Consider the following 18,710-nt stretch of genomic DNA (forward strand, 5'->3'; position numbering starts at 1 on the left):
TCATTGCAGTGCAGCCCTGCCCCAAGACTATCCACACTTAGTTGTGATGACTCTTAGCCTTTAAAATGAAAACTACCAGTTGTTTTACCAGACACAAGAGAGTTATTAAGTAAAAAAGAGAATTGCAATCCAGGACAAAAAGGCTGTAGCAAAACCTGGGCCAAGTTCGAAGAATGAAGGGGAGGTACACCTTTTTCAGAAGAAAAGGGGAGGCTTGGAAGGGGGTTATAAACTAAAGTCCATGAAATAACCTGGGATTTTGAAGTGTTATGGCTTCTCATTGGCAGAGCTTTTGTTGGGGAGAAGGGGTGCTGAGCTGTGACAAGGAAAGCCCTTCTTCCTGCAGCTGGGATAGTAAAGTAGTGAAAGATCAAGTCCCTGTGAGGTCAGTCCATCTCTTCCTGTTGGGTCTGAGTGGTAGGGCATGAGAGCATCTCCTGCAAACCTCCCTACTCTATTTCAGTGGGGGTCAATTCACATGACAAAGGCACTTCTAGAATGGGGATGTTGGTACTGTTCTGTGGAAAATTCCTAAGCAACAAGAGCTGACACACCACTATCTTCATAGTTAAAGCTCTGTGAAGAATATATGTGATTACTTTCTAAAATGGCATATTGAAGATGGAGTTGACAAGGCTGGAGCCCAAACATCAAAAACTGACATGTCCTCCTGAGGACTGAGGATAATACAGCTATGAAGGTAATAGCTGACATTGATTATTGCTCACTGCATGCCCCATGGACTGTGCCCTGCATCATCTGATTCCACCATCGCTTCAGATAAGCATTGGCATTACCCCTTATTTTACAGACTCTGAGGCACAAAGTACCAAGGCAGTAAGGTATTAAGTAATTAGTTCAAGGCACCAGGTATAAGTGTCTATAGAGGAGGAAGGTGCTAGATTCCTGTCACTGGGCAGCATACGCATTCCCCAGTTGCTGAGAATACTGGCTCTTACCATTGCTCTATTCTCAAAAGAATCACCCTTGTCCAAACTGAAGCCATTTCACCTGGGAGTTTGTGCCTCTTGGGGTTGGGATGCCAGTCCATGACCCACCGATGGGGTACAAGATGCCATCCCCCTGCCTCAAAGTGACATCCACTCTGTAATACAATTCTGGTTCCAAGGCTCCTCATGAGATCAGGATCCCCCAAGACCACAACTTTACTCAGCTTTTATTCCTGCTCTACCCAGCTCCTGTCAATCCTCTCCCCGAGTAAACCATTTCCTCCAGAACCCCCATCTCATGCTCTGCTTTGAGGGAACCCAACCTGAGGAAATGATCAAGCCTGAGCTAATTGTGAACAGTAGCATTCAGCTGAAGGACATACAGGTTCCAAAATTCAGCCCAAGCACTATGAGAGCAGCCGTGCAAAGGGGGCATCTTTTACTCATTTACCCAAAGCCACCAGTCAGTCTAGACTCAGTCCTGGACTAAGCTGGGATTTGAACCTCAGGATCTCAGCTTCATAGCTCCCTATCTCTCAATCACTGTGGTGATACCTCTTGTATTAAATCATACAAGCGAGCCTAAGGCAAGGGAGGGGAAGAGCTGTGTAGGCCCAAGCTCCTTTTGTGATCCACTTCTCCTGAAAATAATCACAAGCTTCCAGAAGAGTCTGTTCCAAGAACTACATTCCTGACCCATCTCAGAGTAAATGCTGACCTGATATTTCATAATCCCCTGTAATACCTAAGAAGACATTCTCCATCAAAGTCAGGGCATGGACGCTAACACATTACTGCCATGTATCCATCAGGGCCCTCAATTCCCCCAACTGTCGCACAATGTCCTTTATAGCTGAAGACCCTATCCACGCACTGATTTTCCATGCCACCACTCTTTAGTCTCTTTAGTTCAGTCTGGAACACTTCCTTAGTCTGTCTCTGACTTTTGTTGGAAAACAAAATTTCAGCAAGTCAAGTTGAAGATCTCATTGGCTTTATTAAGCAATTCATGAATTGGGAGCATCCCATCTGACAGGGAGACAGATGATCCCAGGCGGTGTACAAGATGCAGGGTTTTAGAGGAAGAAGGGTGGGGCAGGAAGTGCTTAGAAGGAAAAGCAATGATTGTTTCAGGCCAGGACACCTTCTCTGCGGGAAGAACCCACAGGGTTTCTATCCTGAAGATGACTCACTAGTGCCCGTCAGGAAATTTCAGCCAGACTTTCAAAAGATCACCTTTCTGGGATAGGTTGAAAGCATCATTAGTCTTGGTTTGCTCTGAAGTGGGATTGGTGGGCAAGTGACTCCAATCTGGACTTGTTTTTTCTTTTTTTAAATAACTTTCATGACCTTGACTTTGTTGAAGATTTCACACCAGTTACAGATTAGGAGTAGATATTCCTCAGTTTGGGTTTGTCTTTTTTCAGGATTTCTTTCAGGTTTGCCTCCTTGGCAAGAATATCCCAGAGGTGATGCTTGATTCTTTTGGCTGAGTCCTACTGGGTGATACACCATCACTTACTCCTGTTCCTGATGATGCTCATTCATCTGCCAGGTCTCTGCTCTGTGAACTGTTCTCTCTTCCTGGCAACTCATGAGTATTTGAGTGGTAGTACTTTGAAACCGTGTCGGTGTCCTCATCAATTGTAATCAATCCTGTATTTATTACACCTGTGGGTACTCGTGTTTTCCTGTTTTATTCAGTGGGTCTTAATCCCTTCTTATCATTAGCTTTCCTGATGTCCAAATCATGCCTGATGGGTCGGTGAAGCCCCTCAGGCTGGCTCCTTGTTTTGTGGACATGGCCCAATCTCTGTGCAGGACAAGATGTTCCAGGCTCATCATGTGCTCCCCCAGGTTGGAATCAGCCTTTTCTCTGAAAAGCCCTAGGTCCTTTCAGTGGAAAATGATGTTTATAGGCCAAGTTCTGGGCATAAGATGTGCTAATTGGTCTTACAGTGTCACTGTTTCTAAGAGCTGTCTGTGGAGAGAGGTAGGGTGTATGTGTCTTTGCACATACACATGTGTGTGTGCGTGCGTGCACACACACACACACACACACATCTCTATCTCTTTCTATCAATCTATCATTTATCTATAGAAAAGCATGACTTTACATTGACAATCAGATTCAATCTCTGAATACATAGGCTTCATTTGGCTTTCTCCATTTCCAAATCAGTGAGTCCCATCCTGACAGTGTGAAACCTGGCTTCCATTATTCTTATTATATTTATTATTTGATCAATCCTCCTTTATGTAACTAATCCCAACACCACCCCTTAACACTCATGGATGCCCTCCTCATATGACTTGGCTCTTACCAGATAATATTTAGGCTCTGGATCTTGCCAGATCACCCCTCTGTGTGCACAGCTCTCTCACTCAGCTTTGGCTCCCACACCCTTGCCAGGCTGCTCCTCCATGTGGACACCCTTCCCACACTACTCTGTCTCTACTTTAGAGTCACTGTGCCTCCATTCTCTGCTACTGAACCCCAATGTGAGGCTGAAAATCTGGCTGTGTTGCCAGAACTGAGTTATCCCAGGAGGAAAAGCAATGGAAGAGAAGAGAGGAGAAGGAAAAGAAGGGGTAGGGATCAGAGAGGAGAAGAATGATATATCCTGTTCAGCTCCTGATACCAACTTGAAATTGACAAATGCTTTTAGCTCTTCTTACCAAGCTACTGACCAATCAACCATCTCTTATTCAATGTTCACTGTGTCAGGATAGTAGAAAGCTGAGGATGGAACACAAAGAGAAAGCATGTTCCCTAACTACCAAAACAGCAGGGCAGATGAGATGAAAACATTATATCAAAACTAATAATATAATACTAACTGCTTCAGTCGAGGGTTATAAAAAACATGTGCCCCCAAACCAGTAGAATTAAATTATGAATATACTTTCTGAACGGTGGGCAAATTCACAGTGGATTGACTCTCACCTATCTTAACATATCATGTTGGAATTCTGAACAAACCCCACCCACCCAGTGACTATGATGGTCAAAAACATGCAGTCACTGCCCCTCACTCATCAGTTCTACAGATTCCACCTTAATGTGCAGGAAGCATCAGTTAATACTTAAAAATTTTTTATATGTTTTTATTTATTTTTGAGAGAGAGAGAGACAGGGCATGAGCAGGGGAGGGTCAGAGAGAGGGGGAGACACAGAATCTGAAGCGAGCTCCAGGCTCTGAGCTGTCAGCACAGAGCCCGAGTGGGGCTCGAGCTCACAGAGTGTGAGATCATGACCTGAGCTGAAGTTGGACGCTCAACCAACTGAGCCACCCAGGCGCCCCCTATCAGTTAATAGTTTTGTAAAGAGATGTTGATTGACACAGTGTAGTAGTTAATGTGTAATATTCAAAATAAGATGTGTGATATAAATGTCACTACTACAGTCACCACAAAAATTCTTGTTTCATGAAAGTTTGTCGATAAAATTGTTGAGAAATTTTTATTCTTGATCAGTGCTCAGAGGAGTAGATGGTATAACAGGGGATGGTCTATGGGAACCAGATAGGCTGAGTCTACATGTCTGGTACTTATTAGTCACCTCCTTTACTCTCCACAAGATATAATGCTCCACACAGACACTGAGAAAGCTACAGAATCTCTAGTCATCCGTCATGGGTGGTCCATGAAACCCACCTTTATTTCTGGGTTTTACTCACAAAGTAAATTGAAGTCTTTGGTATTCTGGGACACAGCTTCTTGAAGAACAAAGGGGGAAGTCCTTAGGGAAAGTCAGTCTCTACTCACACTCCCATCTCTTGGCTCAACCTTGAAAATAATGGTTTTTTCTGGTAGAATAAACTCTTGAGCACTTAATTTCAAGGGGATCTGTAACAGTTAAACAAGTATATGAGAACCAGGAATGAAGCCCTGACAAACAAAAGAAGCAAAGCAGGCAAGATACATGAAGGACAATAATGCACTAGAAAGATATAAATATTACTTTTAGCATCATATATCTCTGATTCTTTAAACTTACTCTGTAATCTTTCAAGACTGCACTGTGGAAACATTCACCCGTCACTCATTGAACAGACTATCTATTGAGTGCCTTCTCTGTACCAGGCTGGACACAAACTCATGTTGGTTTGTGTCCTTTTTTGATTGAAATTTTAAGTAAAAAGGATGAGTCTTTAAAATTGAAAACAGATTCTTAGCCATTATGGCAACCATTTGAAAAATGATACAGAGTTAATTTTGTATATGTTGAAGTGAATTTTGTATATGCAAAGTCACCCTGAGTGGGTATTACACATTTTATTGTATGGCCACCCTCATGGCTAAACATTCTGTCACCTCTCCCAGTGGAAACGTCCATTCATGATGGCAGATTGGGATGGAAAGAAAGCACAATTTGACTGGAGCAGTGCTCGCAGAAGGTGGAGCCAAGTAGTCAGGATGTCCTGGACTATGGGAGTCCTTCACATCTGGCAGACATGCTTCACACCAGTGATTCTCAACCTTGCTTTCACTTGAGAATCAATGGGTGCGTGTTTAAGCCACACTGTGGGTGAATTATATTGGAATTTCTTTTTTTTAATATAATTTATTGTCAAATTGGTTTACATACTATATTAGAATTTATGAGATGACTTGAGCATCAGGATTTTTAAAGAACTCACAGATTCCACTGTACAAGCAGGGGTTGAGAACCATGGTCATGAGACTATCTGTATGTTGTGGTAGAGAACAGCATCATTCAAAAGTCACATTGTGGTAATCACTGCAAATCACGACTGTGCATAATACATTTCCTTCCTTTCAGTGGACTTGAAAGAAAAAAACATTGCTCAAGTTCAAAGGTCTCTGCATAATCATGTCACGCTAACTGCACTGACTCTAATGACACTTATAATTGGGTTTTCATAATTTACAGACATTGCACTCAGAGCTGAAGGAAACTTAAAAGTTCACAGATGGCTCCAAATAGATCTCTGGCCAATAGAACAAGTTATTAAGGATAAATGAGCCCATTCTCTCTCTCTCTCTCTCTCTCTCTCTCTCTCACACACACACACACACACACACACACACATCTATTCCGTATCTTTTCATCTAAAAAAAACACATTCTTTATGCAGAAAGTTCTCTGTCTGGCCTGTGTTTCTTTACAAGGCTTGAAGGAGAAGTTCTGCAGGACTCTGACTACAGCAAGTTTCATGTTCATGATTGCAAACCTCATGCCAATGCAGTTTCGGGGTCCAGTTCCAAAAGGCAGGTATATATAAGGATTTATGCTGTCCTTGTTCCTCTTGCTGAACCTGGTTCCATAAAAGAAGTTGTAAAAATATTGGTGAAACATAAAAAACACAAGAGCCACATGTGTGGGGTTCTCAACAGGACTGCACAAGACATTCTTGGGGGCTGGTCACTGAAATCTTGCCTGGCTTATTCTGCAGTGAAAACTGTAAGCTACAGATCCTCTGCCTTCCCCTTGCCCTGTGGGAGTGGTCAGACTTGTTGAGGTTATGAGATGAATGTTGTTAAAAGAAAGAGTTATCTTAAACACTAGAATTACAGGCGGGGGGTGGGGGGAGATGTTCACAGTCTGAAAGACAAGCAGGAAATGGGCTTGACTAAAGGAAAGGTAGGTTCCTACCTCCACTGACTTACGGTGGCCAAATGCTCAAGAAGGAAGCAGGAGAAATGTCTCCCATGATTTACATTGTGATTTTTCTCTTCTTTTCCCTCCCCTCCCTGCTTGTATACCCCCAAGAACTTCCCCAGAAGAGCCTGTCAGAAGATTTACATGGGCACACAGTTCTGCTCCACTGTAATCATACTCACTGATGTGTATCACCAGTATAATCACTGAATTCTTGTCTGTCTGTTCCATCAGGCTATCCTGAAATTTAGACTTATATTTTCTTCAAAATGCATCCCTCAATATTTGTGTAAGAAAAAATGCAGATATGGGGAAAGTGATAATGACATTGTCAGTAGCTAATTTTATAAAGTCCTTAGGTTATGGAGAATATTCTGGAATGATTACAGATGATGTGCCTTAAAGTAATATGGGAATCAGGCAAGGTTTTGTAATGGTGTGTGGATGGGGCAGCTGATATGGGTTAGTGGTTGTGGAACAGACGATGGGCACATATAGATGCATTAAAAGTATTTCACAGACTTGTGTCTATAGGATATGCTTGTGTATGTGTCAAAAATTCTCCATAATAGACATTTTTAATATATGGATTTGGCACTGTCTGGCACGGTCCCTGACACACATAGGTAAGCACTTCATGTCATGACTGAGTGAATCATAGAGAAGTACCAGGAGTCTCTGGTTTCTCTCTGAGAAGCTACAGGAGCAGGGACTGCTGAGCTTGTGGGAACCACCAGGTCTTCTGGTCCAGAAAATAGGTGACTTGGTCAATTCTGACTTCTTTTAGCAAGTACTATATGTAGGCACGATGCTAGCACTAGGGGCACCATGCAACAAGACAAGGGCCCTGCCATCAGGGAGCTTAGAGTCAGGGCTAAAAGTCTGGATCCCTACAAAGTTCACTTCAATTTTTTCTCACCAATACAATAAACAGGAAAACACCAACTCTTTGCAGAATTCAAGCTGTGCCCAAAGCCAGACTCTCCTCTGGATTCCCAGAGAGAAAACTCAAGACCTCTCCAAGGAGGATGTCTCAGATGGCTAGAGAGCAGATGATTTTGCTTTGGACTAACTCCAGATACCAAGAGAGGTGGGAGCTGGCACAGGACTGCAGCCACAGACAGCACAGGACCTGTGTGTGCCCCCATCTCATGAGGTTTCTCCTCCTGCCAGGGAGATGATTCTCAGCTCCACAGCCTCTGCTCTCCCACTAGGGCTGGTGGAAATGCCAGCCAAGGTTTACAAACATGGGGCCATATGGTGGGGGTATATCCAGAGAGGTAGAGAGGACAGGAAAAACTTAAAGGATAAAAAAAGTTCTATTTCCTTCAATAACATAGTGGTAAGTAAATTATGGCATATTCATATAATCAGATAAACACAAATATAGTAAGTTATTAGTTTACTGTTACATTAGGTAAGTTGTTTAAAAAATATATAATGCCATCCTAATTTTAGTAATCTATATATGCCTAGATAAATGTCCACAAGGACATTACATACCATTATTAATAATCCTGACATATTGGTACAGAGGATGACTTTAATATTCTTTTATCTAGTCTACAGTATGTAAAATTTTGACATACTGTAATAAATAAATAATTGTACAATCACATATTTGTCATCTATACTATGCAATAGTGGAATATCCTCCAGTAGCAGGGTGGGTTCCCTTTTCCAGGGATCCCTCTACCTTTCAGGATGGAACTCCTCAGGTTCTGGCCAGAGACCCAGGTCTTGGTGAAGAATAAAGGTTGGCACCATCACCGCTGTCCCTTGGGGAATGAACACGCCATTGATTTCCACATCTTTCTTACAGACCCTCTCAAGGCTACCAGTGACTGGGAATAATCTGAGAGCTTCATTCAACACCATGTCAAGATACTCCATCTGTACAAGGGCATCATAACTGGGACGTTCCTGGAAGAAAGAAACATACTTTGATAAATTGAGATTTGGTGTACGCAGTACTACTGAAGTGTTAGAAACACTTACGAATCATTTGTTTTGGTAAAGGGCATTTATGAACATTTTAGTATCTACCATGTCTTTTGGTCTGTTCAACGGCCCACTGATATGTGTGCAATAGTAATGACTAGGGAAAACCAATGGGATAATAACCTAAATAGGGCCTGAAATCATTCCCACTATCATGTAGTGGTTTTTCTTCCTCATATGAACAGTAATCACTAATATTCTGTGACCCTTACTCTTTAAAAAATTTTTTTTAATGTCTATTTATTATCGAGAGACAGATAGAGACAGAGCATGAGCATGGGAGGGACAGAGAGAGGGGGAGACACAGAATCTGAAGCAGACTCCAGGCTCTGAGCTGTCAGCCCAGAACCCAATGCAGGGCTCAAACTCACAAAATGGGAGATCATGACCTGAGCCAAAGTCAGACATGCAATTAACTGAGCCACCAAGTCGCCCCAACCCTTATTCTTTTAAAAAAAATGTTTATTTATTTATTTTGAGAGAGAGAAAGAGAGAGTGAGGGAGAGAGAAAGAGGGAGAGAGAGAATTCCAAGCAGGCTCCATGTTGTCAGCACAGAGCCCACTGTGGTGCTCAATCCCACAGCTGTGGGATCATGACCTGAGCCAAAATCAGGAGTCAGATACTTAACCAACTGAGCTACCCAGGTGCCCCTATAACACTTACTCTTAAGTGAAATATGTTGACTGCATTGTTTCTTTTTAAAACAGGGGCCACACATCTGTACCAAGAAAGGAGAACATGTAACAGAGAATATCCCCTATACACATAAACTCTTTTAGTTGAAATATCCTGCTTCCTAGATCTTCAGTTATATATATAATATTTGGAGAAAAACACCATATTATGTAAAAACTATAAATAATTTGGAGAGACACTAGTTTCTTTCAACCCAAATATGGCAAGAGAAGGGTAGGATTGGATCCTACCAATTGTGGGCACACAATTTCAGTTCTAGGGAAAGTTGTAAAGGGGATCAGAACCCTAGTCTCAGCCACAGTTGCTGGAAGGATCTCATAGTTGTCATGTTGGGGTTTCACTGCACACAAAGTAAGTCACTCTACCCCAGAGGCTAGGTCTCTTCATAAGCAGGGAATTCAACTTTGGGCAGAGATCTGAAAACAATGTGGTCAGTATATGTCATTGCTTGCTTGCTGTTATATTTAAGAGCCAACACTGTAGAGGTTAAAGGTTGATCAGGATCCAGGGTCCCTGGCTCCTAGCTTAGCTTCTTCACCACTAGTTATGTGATAGTGTAAGAAAATTATGTTGTTTTTCTGGGCAACTGGGTGGCTCAGTTGGTTAAGTGTCTGACTTCAGCTCAGGTCATGATCTCATGGTTCACAGTTCGAGCCCCACATCAGGCTCTGTGCTAACAGCTCAGAGCCTGGAGCTAGCTTCAGATTCTGTGTCTCCCTCTATCTATTCCTGGCTCATGCTCTGTCTCTCTCAAAAATAAACAAACATTTACAAAATTTATAAAAAAAGAAAATTATGTTGTTCTCTGTAGCCCAGTTTCCTGTCTTGTTACATTGAGATAATTAGAGATGACACTTCATCCAATATCCACATAGATCCCCATATTTCCCATCCTACATGAACTTAGGAGAAACCACTTTTAAAAGCAAATGAACAACACTCTAGTTCTTGTTCCCCAAGATCCAGATAATGCAGGGATAAGAAAGTAGAGCCTCTTTATCCTGTATCCCTGAGCAAAGACTCCCATCCTCCACTAACACCCATGTTGGATGTATGAATGTGAGTTAGAAATAAAGCTTTGTTATCAAAACCCACTAGATTTGAGGACTAATCTGTCACTGAGGCATAACTGACCTTACCCTGACTCCCTCTAAAGGAGTGACCCACTCACCTTGTTGGGGAAAGTCGCATCAATCTCCTCCTGCAGTTTCTGCTGGACATCAGGGTGAGTAGCCAATTCATACACAAGGAAGGAGAGAAAAGTACTGGTAGTCTCATAGCCAGCAAAAATAAAGATAACAGATTGATCTACTAGTTCAAGATCAGACAGAGCTAAAAGGAGAGCAAAGACATTTTAGCCAAAGCTGGTGAATGGAAAACATCACAGTTTAGATGATGAGAAATCCATTTGAAATGCCCAAATCCCTCAGGGATAAAATTGTAAAAGCAACTGGGAATCAAACTGGGAGAGGTTTGTACTCTGATGTCTATCTTACAGAGTCAGAAAGGCAAAGGTTGTCTTGATCTGGTAATTCCCAAGGCCTATACTATTCTTGACCAACGGTTCCTGCTTATGCCACCCCCCCACCAACAGATGTGTGTAATTTCATTCAGAAATGGCATTTCTGTCCAATGCACAATGTTTTTTTTTTAATATATGAAATTTACTGTCAAATTGGTTTCCATACAACACCCAGTGCTCATCCCAAAAAGGTGCCCTCCTCAATACCCATCACCCACCCTGCCCTCCCTCCCACCCCCCATCAACCCTCAGTTTGTTCTCAGTTTTTAACAGTCTCTTATGCTTTGGCTCTCTCCCACTCTAACCTCTTTTTTTTTTTTCCTTCCCCTCCCCCATGGGTTTCTGTTACATTTCTCAGGATCCACATAAGAGTGAAACCATATGGTATCTGTCTTTCTCTGTATGGCTTGTTTCACTTAGCATCACACTCTCCAGTTCCATCCATGTTGCTACAAAAGGCCATATTTCATTTTTTCTCATTGCCATGTAGTATTCCATTGTGTATATAAACCACAATTTCTTTATCCATTCATCAGTTGATGGACATTTAGGCTCTTTCCATAATTTGGCTATTGTTGAGAGTGCTGCTATAAACATTGGGGTACAAGTGCCCCTATGCATCAGTACTCCTGTATCCCTTGGATAAATTCCTAGCAGTGCTATTGCTGGGTCATAGGGTAGGTCTATTTTTAATTTTCTGAGGAACCTCCACACTGCTTTCCAGAGCGGCTGCACCAATTTGCATTCCCACCAACAGTGCAAGAGGGTTCCTGTTTCTCCACATCCTCTCCAGCATCTATAGTCTCCTGATTTCTTCATTTTGGCCACTCTGACTGGCGTGAGGTGGTATCTGAGTGTGGTTTTGATTTGTATTTCCCTGATAAGGAGCGACGTTGAACATCTTTTCATGTCAATGCACACTGTGTTTAGCGTATCCTCGTAATGTCTTAAAATATTTACCAATAAGTAGCATTCTTCCCCAGGAAAAAATTACACTCTTCTACCTAAAATACAGCTTTTTTTGAGAGAGAGAGAGTTTACAATGCTAAGGATTAATTGTCAGGAAAATTAAATGATCTTTCACCTAAACATAAGGAAACTTATGTGGGAACATTGCATGAACTTAAGAGAACAATATTGGGCTACAGATAAACTCTTGCTATTCAAAGTGTGGCCCATGGACCAGCAGCATCTACTGCGTCTGGGAGCTTATTAGAAATGCAGAATCTCAAACCTCACCCTAGAAGTATCAAATCAAAATCTGAGTTTCATGAGATGTGAGGATTTGTGTGCACAACCTAGCTTGAGAGGCCCAGATTATACCTTCCGGAGGTCTCAGCTAATAGATCTGGGGCACAACTCTTCCAATGGATGATCTCAGATATGTACAGAAACTACAACACAGACAAAAAGCTAAAAGAGTGGTGGCTGATCCTAGTCTAATCAACTACATTAAAACATTAAGAGAGGGATGTCTGGGCAGCTCTGTTAGTTAAGCATTTGTCTTTGGCTCAGGTAATGATCTCACATGCGAGTTCAAGCCCCACATCAAGCTTTGTGCTGACAGCTCAGAGCCTGGAACCTGCTTTGGATTCTGTGTCTCCCTCTCTCTCTCTGCCCCTCCCCCATGCACACCCTGTCTCTGTCTCTCTCTCAAAAATAAATAAAAAATTTAAAACAAAAACAGTAGGAGAAAAAATGATCAATAGAAGGACATTGGCCAGCCTGAAATATAGACAAACAGAATCAGTGAGTGGAATTAGCAGTGCTTATTCAAACATGGCCTGAATGTCACTTTCCTTAGTGAATGGTCCCACCCTGAATACAAGTTGGCCTTCCTTTGGATATCTCCTGGCAGAAACTAAGCATGGTTAGGCTCTAATCTATTTGATCAGAACTGTAGTAGGACCTTTAGATATTTAGAGCACTGAAGTTAACATGGCATCTGCCACAGACATGTAATTTACAATTCAAAATAATAAAAAATGAGTGTAAGAAAGGTATACAGAGTTCTGATTTCCTAGGCTTACTTTCCGTGATACTTCTGTGGATAAACTCAACTATCAGACTCTTTCCCCTGATTGCCATGAACTCCATGATAATCAAATTTTATAGTTCTGCTGTCTAGTACGGTAACCACTTGCCAGATGTGCCTATTCATATTTAAATTTTAAGTAATTAAATTAAATAACAGACTTAGTTCTTCAGTGACAGTAGTCACATGTCAAGGGCTCATTTAACCACTTGTGTTTAGTGGTTCTGTATTGAAATAGGTATATATAGAATATTTTCTTCATCACAGAAAGTGGTAGAATGAAAGAGATAGACGGATAGAAGGAGATGTATATATAGGTAGAGATATATTTTAGTGGTGTGATGGCATAATCCCATCCTTATTCGCTAGAATCAACTATTAAATATTCAAGAGTTTTATGAGATGGTTGTCAAACCATAGATAGCCTGAAATTAACCATGATGGGAATATTTCTGTCATAGAAACAAATTCCCTGAAGGCTATTTTTTCTTTCAGACACAGAGACCATCATTACATTACTGGTTATGGATAGATACGGAAATGATTATGTTTATCAGTCCTGTGTAAATACATTTGATGTTCTTATATTGGTCCACTGGGAGGAAATAGAAGCAAATAAATATAGTGGCAAGGAGCACTCCTAGATCCCAGATTTTGGTTTCTAAATACTATTCTCACTAAAAGGAAACAGGGCTTCTCGAAGAAATGGCTGATTCCAGGGCTCCATCAGGGGAAACAGAAAAGAACCTGGAATGTCTCACATCAGAATGCTCAAAAAAAGATATGGGAAAAGGATACAGAATACCTCATGTACTGTAATCGTGGATAGACATCATTATATATATTTTAAAATCCATAGAATGCACAACACCAAGAGTGAACTATAATGGAAACTATGGATTTTGGGTGGTAATAATGGGTAACTGTAGGGACATTGATTGTAACAAATGTGCCACATAGTAAGGGATTTTGATAATGGGGGATGCTGTCTGTAGGTGGCAGCAGGGGGAAATATGGGAAAGCTGTGTGCCTTTCACTCAATTTTGCAGTGAACCTAAAACTGCTATAAAAAATAAAGTCTATTCTGTTAAAAACTGAGAACAAACTGAGGGTTGATGGGGGGTGGGAGGGAGGGCAGGGTGGGAGGGAGGGCAGGGTGGGTGATGGGTATTGAGGAGGGCACCTTTTGGGATGAGCACTGGGTGTTGTATGGAAACCAATTTGACAGTAAATTTCATATATTAAAAAATAAAAAAAAAATAAAGTCTATTAAAAACCTAAAAAAAAAGAAGAAAGAAAAAAAAAGAATACACAGGAGATGACTTGAAAAGTCTTCCAGAGGACAAATCTGAGAGAACTGAGGAGCTAAATAAAAAATGACGTAGGAGACTAAATTAGTAATACATGAGATCATACTGACATATATAAATAAATTAATTGAGAGAGAATGAAAAGCTTATTAACAATGAAACATTAACTCATAAACATAGAAGAAATGATGGAATTAGAAAGTCACCATTCTAGAACCATCATGGTAATGATGGTTTCAGTCAAATATCATCCATGGACAATAAAAGCAGTATGTGAAAATTTGAAGAGAATCACAGTATTTACACAGTCAGAAAGGCATCCTGAACAAGTTACTTATTAATTACAAAAAATAAAAAATAAAACTTTACAGGGGTGCCTGGGTGGCTCAGTTGGTTGGGCGGCTGAGTGGCTTAGGTCATGATCTCACAGATCGTGAGTTTAAGCCCCACGTCAGGCTTTGTGTGACAGCTCAGACTCTGGAGACTGTTTCGGATTCTGTGTCTCCTTCGCTCTCTGCCCCTCCCTCACTTACACTCTGTCTCTCTCTCTCTCTCTCTCTCTCTCTCTCTCTCTCTCTCTCAAAAATAAATAAACGTGAAATAAAATAAAATAAAATAAAATAAAATAAAATAAAATAAAAACTTTACAGTATATTAAGCCAGTGAACACAACCTTAACCAAGTGTTCCAAGTTAAGGTCACCAACTCTGGGGCCATGTGTCTCCTGTGTGATGGAGTCTTGATGTGAATTTCCAGATTGAGGTTCAAATTCAGTGGGTCTTGATTAAGCCAGAGGATTGACATTGGAAACAAGCTCCCCAAAGGTTCTGAATTAGGTGATCTACAGAGAACTGACTTTCTTGTCTATGGTTACCCTTTAAACTTTGAACAAAGTTGTGTCTGCGTATTTCTGGAAAGTGCTTCTGCTACTGTTTGTAAGTGAACATGTGTCATTCTTTGATTTGCAGAAATTAAATCTGGTAAAAACCTTCCTGCACATCTCAGAGCCACTCCTTGCCTCTGAGTCACCTCATCACTCACCTTCTGACTCTCTCCTTGCTTACTTTTAGGGGTTTTTTTTTTTTTTTTTTTGGAATTCTGGGAGTTAATCATCAGCTGAAGCAAATCTACTTGGTGCTGGAAGCAGAAAGAGAAGTTTCAATGACAAAAAGTTACTTGGGAAGTCAGAAATAAATCAGAGGTGCAGCACTTAACCTCTTTCTCGAAAATATGGCCTCTTTACTTCCAGAAGTCTGACCTGTGTTGTCTGAGTCATCAGTGAACAAAAACATTCAGCTACTGGGGTGCCTGGGTGGCTCAGTCAGTTAAAGGGCTGACTCTTGATCTCAGTTCAGGTCATAATCTCAGGGTCCTCAGGCTCCCCCACCCCGAGTGTGGAGCCTACTCTCTTCCTTTCCCTTCACCTGTCCCCCACTCGCGCTCTCTCTCTCAAAACAAAACAAAACAAAACAAAACAAAACTTTCAGCTACAAATCTATGAGAGCAAGATGTTTCCCTGACAGGAATGCAGCCATTGTGTCCCACTGCTTCTTGGTTCTTGCTCCCTCTGATCCTCAGCTTCTCTGGCTTTTGAACACAGCTTCCTGGCCAAAGAATTGTCTGCTCCCTCTCCTCTCATTCCTGCTTGCTCAGGAGAAAGTCTCTGATGCCAGTCCTTTTTAAATCAGCCTTATTTTAATGTTTGGCCACATAGACCAATCCTCTGACCTCCGCAGAGTCCATGGGGAGCTACTGTGTCAGCATCTTCCAATGTCTCACCCTCCCAAAACTCTGCACAATCTTCAGTGACATCCTGGGGTACACAGCCCTGTCTCCCTATTGTACACACATCCTTGTGTGAGCCACCAGGCCTCATGAAGGCAGAGCTGACTTAGCCAGCTTATAGCCTCAGTGCCCAGAGAAGACTCCTGCCCACTCCAGACAATGGCAAGCTCAATTTTAACAGAGACTATACTCCACCAGGTAGGTGGCTGATGGTACCTTCCACTGAAGAATGTCTAAAATAAGGGGCTTGGAATTGAAGGGATTCTTTGCAGCATAAGATATGGGAAATTTACTATGAGGAAAATGATTTTACACAGTAATTTTTACCCTTTGACAAATAGTTGAAGGGAAATGGTAGTTTTTCTCTCACCAAATTTTATGCAGTGACACACTAATTGCCATGCTTATTATTAAATTTTAAACATTCTTTCTCTTGGCAATTTGCAGCAACTTTTGATGGAACTGGAGGGTATTATGCTAAATGAAATAAGTCAGGCAGAGAAAGACAGATACCATATGCTTTCACTTATATATGGATCTTGAGAAACTTAACAGAAGACCATGGGGGAGGGGAAGGGGGAAAAGTTACAGGCAGGGAAGGAGGGAAACCATAAGAGACTCTTAAGGAATGAGAACAAACTGAGGGTTGATGGGGGATGGGGGAGAGGGGAAAGTCGGTGATGGGCATGGAGGAGGGCACCTGTTGGGATGAGCACTGGGTGTTGTATGGAAACCAATTTGACAATAAATTGTATTTAAAAAAAATAAAAATTCTTTCTGTGACTCATTTTCTCATCTCCTTCCTTAATCTCCACCTTTTTCATTCTTTCTAAAATGTTAGAACTCTCCTGTTCTAAACCCTACGGTTCTCTACCTACCATAAAACATACATAGAAGTGCACACGTGAGATGTACACAACTCAATAAAAAATCAAGAGCGAACACCCGCGTGTAACCACTACTGGATTTACCTTTTGTTTATTTTTGAGGCGACTTTCCTTCATCTTTTTTACAGATTTTGTGAAAAAATCAGGAATCCTTTTTGGACATAGCCAGATATTTAATAGTTCAAAAATTGGGGTAAGGAATGGGAAGAGTACTGTAAGGAAAAAGAACAATGGAAAGCACAGTGAAAATGCAAAATTTACCTGGAATAATTATAACTTTCCCTTCAATCAGAAGAGTAAAAGACACCAGGAGTCATTGAAACCAGGAGTCATTCCCTCTATGACCTCAAGCCAATCGCTGAGCCAGGACAAATCACACACAGGAACCACCACTACAGCAGTGAGATCAGTGCCCTCTTCCTTATCTCTGGGTAACTAGAGGAACAGGATGACATTCTTGGATCTGTTAGATTTTTATTTTTGGACCGGAGTCTCTGGACAAACAAACTATAATATGATACTTTAATCATGCTTTTTAAGCAAGTGTTGTCATGTTGCAAATAATACATAGCATTCAGTTCAATCACAATGGAATAAAATTATAAATTGAGAATGCAAACAACATTGGTAAACCCACAAATATGTGGACCTTAAACATTACATTACTATATAGCCAGTGGGTCATAGAAGAAATAAAAAGGGCACTAAGGAATTACTTGGAGATTACAAAAATGAAGACATGATATACCAAAACTCATGTGATGTAGCAATAGCAGTGACCAGGAAGAAGTTTACTGTTATATATGACTATATTCAGGGGCGCCTGGGTGGCGCAGTCGGTTGAGCGTCCGACTTCAGCCAGGTCACGATCTCGCGGTCTGTGAGTTCGAGCCCCGCGTCAGGCTCTGGGCTGATGGCTCGGAGCCTGGAGCCTGTTTCCGATTCTGTGTCTCCCTCTCTCTCTGCCCCTCCCCCGTTCATGCTCTGTCTCTCTCTGTCCCAAAAATAAATTAAAAAAAAAAAAAAACGTTGAAAAAAAAATTAAAAAAAATAAAAATAAAAAATAAAAACAACCAATATCTCCACATTGCTACAAAAGGCCATATTTCATTCTTTCTCATTGCCACGTAGTATTTCATTGTGTATATAAACCACAATTTCGTAGCAACGTGGATGGAACTGCAGAGTGTGATGCTAAGTGAAATAAGCCATACAGAGAAAGACAGACACCATATGGTTTCACTCTTATGTGGATCCTGAGAAACTTAACAGAAACCCATGGGGGAGGGGAAGGAAAAAAAAAAGAGGTTAGAGTGGGAGAGAGCCAAAGCATAAGAGACTTAAAAACTGAGAACAAACTGAGGGTTGATGGGGGGTGGGAGGGAGGGGAGGGTGGGTGATGGATATTGAGGAGGGCACCTTTTGGGATGAGCACTGGGTGTTGTATGGAAACCAATTTGACAATAAATTTCATATATTAAAAAAAAACACAAAAAACACAAAAAACAAAAAAAAATAAATAAAAACAACCAATATCTCAGGGTGCCAGACTGGCTCAGTTGGTAGAGCTTGCAACACTTGACCTTGGGGCTGTGAGTTTGAACCCCATGTTGGGTATAGTGATTACTTAAAAATAAAAAAAAATGTAAAAACAAAAAACAAAAAACAAAAAAAGGAACCAAGATCTCAAATCAATGATTCAACTTTCTATCATAAACATGCCCCCAAAACAAGAGCAAACTAAACCCAAAGCAAGTAGAAGAAAGCACTTAATAGAGACAAGAGCAGAAACTTATGAAATGGAGAATAAAAAAACAATAGAAAAATCAATGAAACCAAAGCTCATTATTTCAAAGACACTTAGCTAGACAGGTGAGCAAAAAGGAGAGAAGATTCA

General features: G+C 41.1%; 1 long non-coding RNA gene across 1 annotated transcript; it reads left to right on the plus strand.

Annotated features, from left to right (window-relative positions):
- Nucleotides 1–569: 569 nt before the first annotated feature.
- Nucleotides 570–8,609, plus strand: LOC125928581 (uncharacterized). The gene is made up of 2 exons (XR_007459707.1): nt 570–700; nt 8,399–8,609. It is a non-coding gene; the product is annotated as an uncharacterized LOC125928581 (long non-coding RNA).
- Nucleotides 8,610–18,710: the final 10,101 nt, after the last annotated feature.

The sequence above is a fragment of the Panthera uncia genome, chromosome E3 (genome assembly GCF_023721935.1).
Source record: "Panthera uncia isolate 11264 chromosome E3, Puncia_PCG_1.0, whole genome shotgun sequence".
NCBI classification, from domain to species: domain Eukaryota; kingdom Metazoa; phylum Chordata; class Mammalia; order Carnivora; family Felidae; genus Panthera; species Panthera uncia.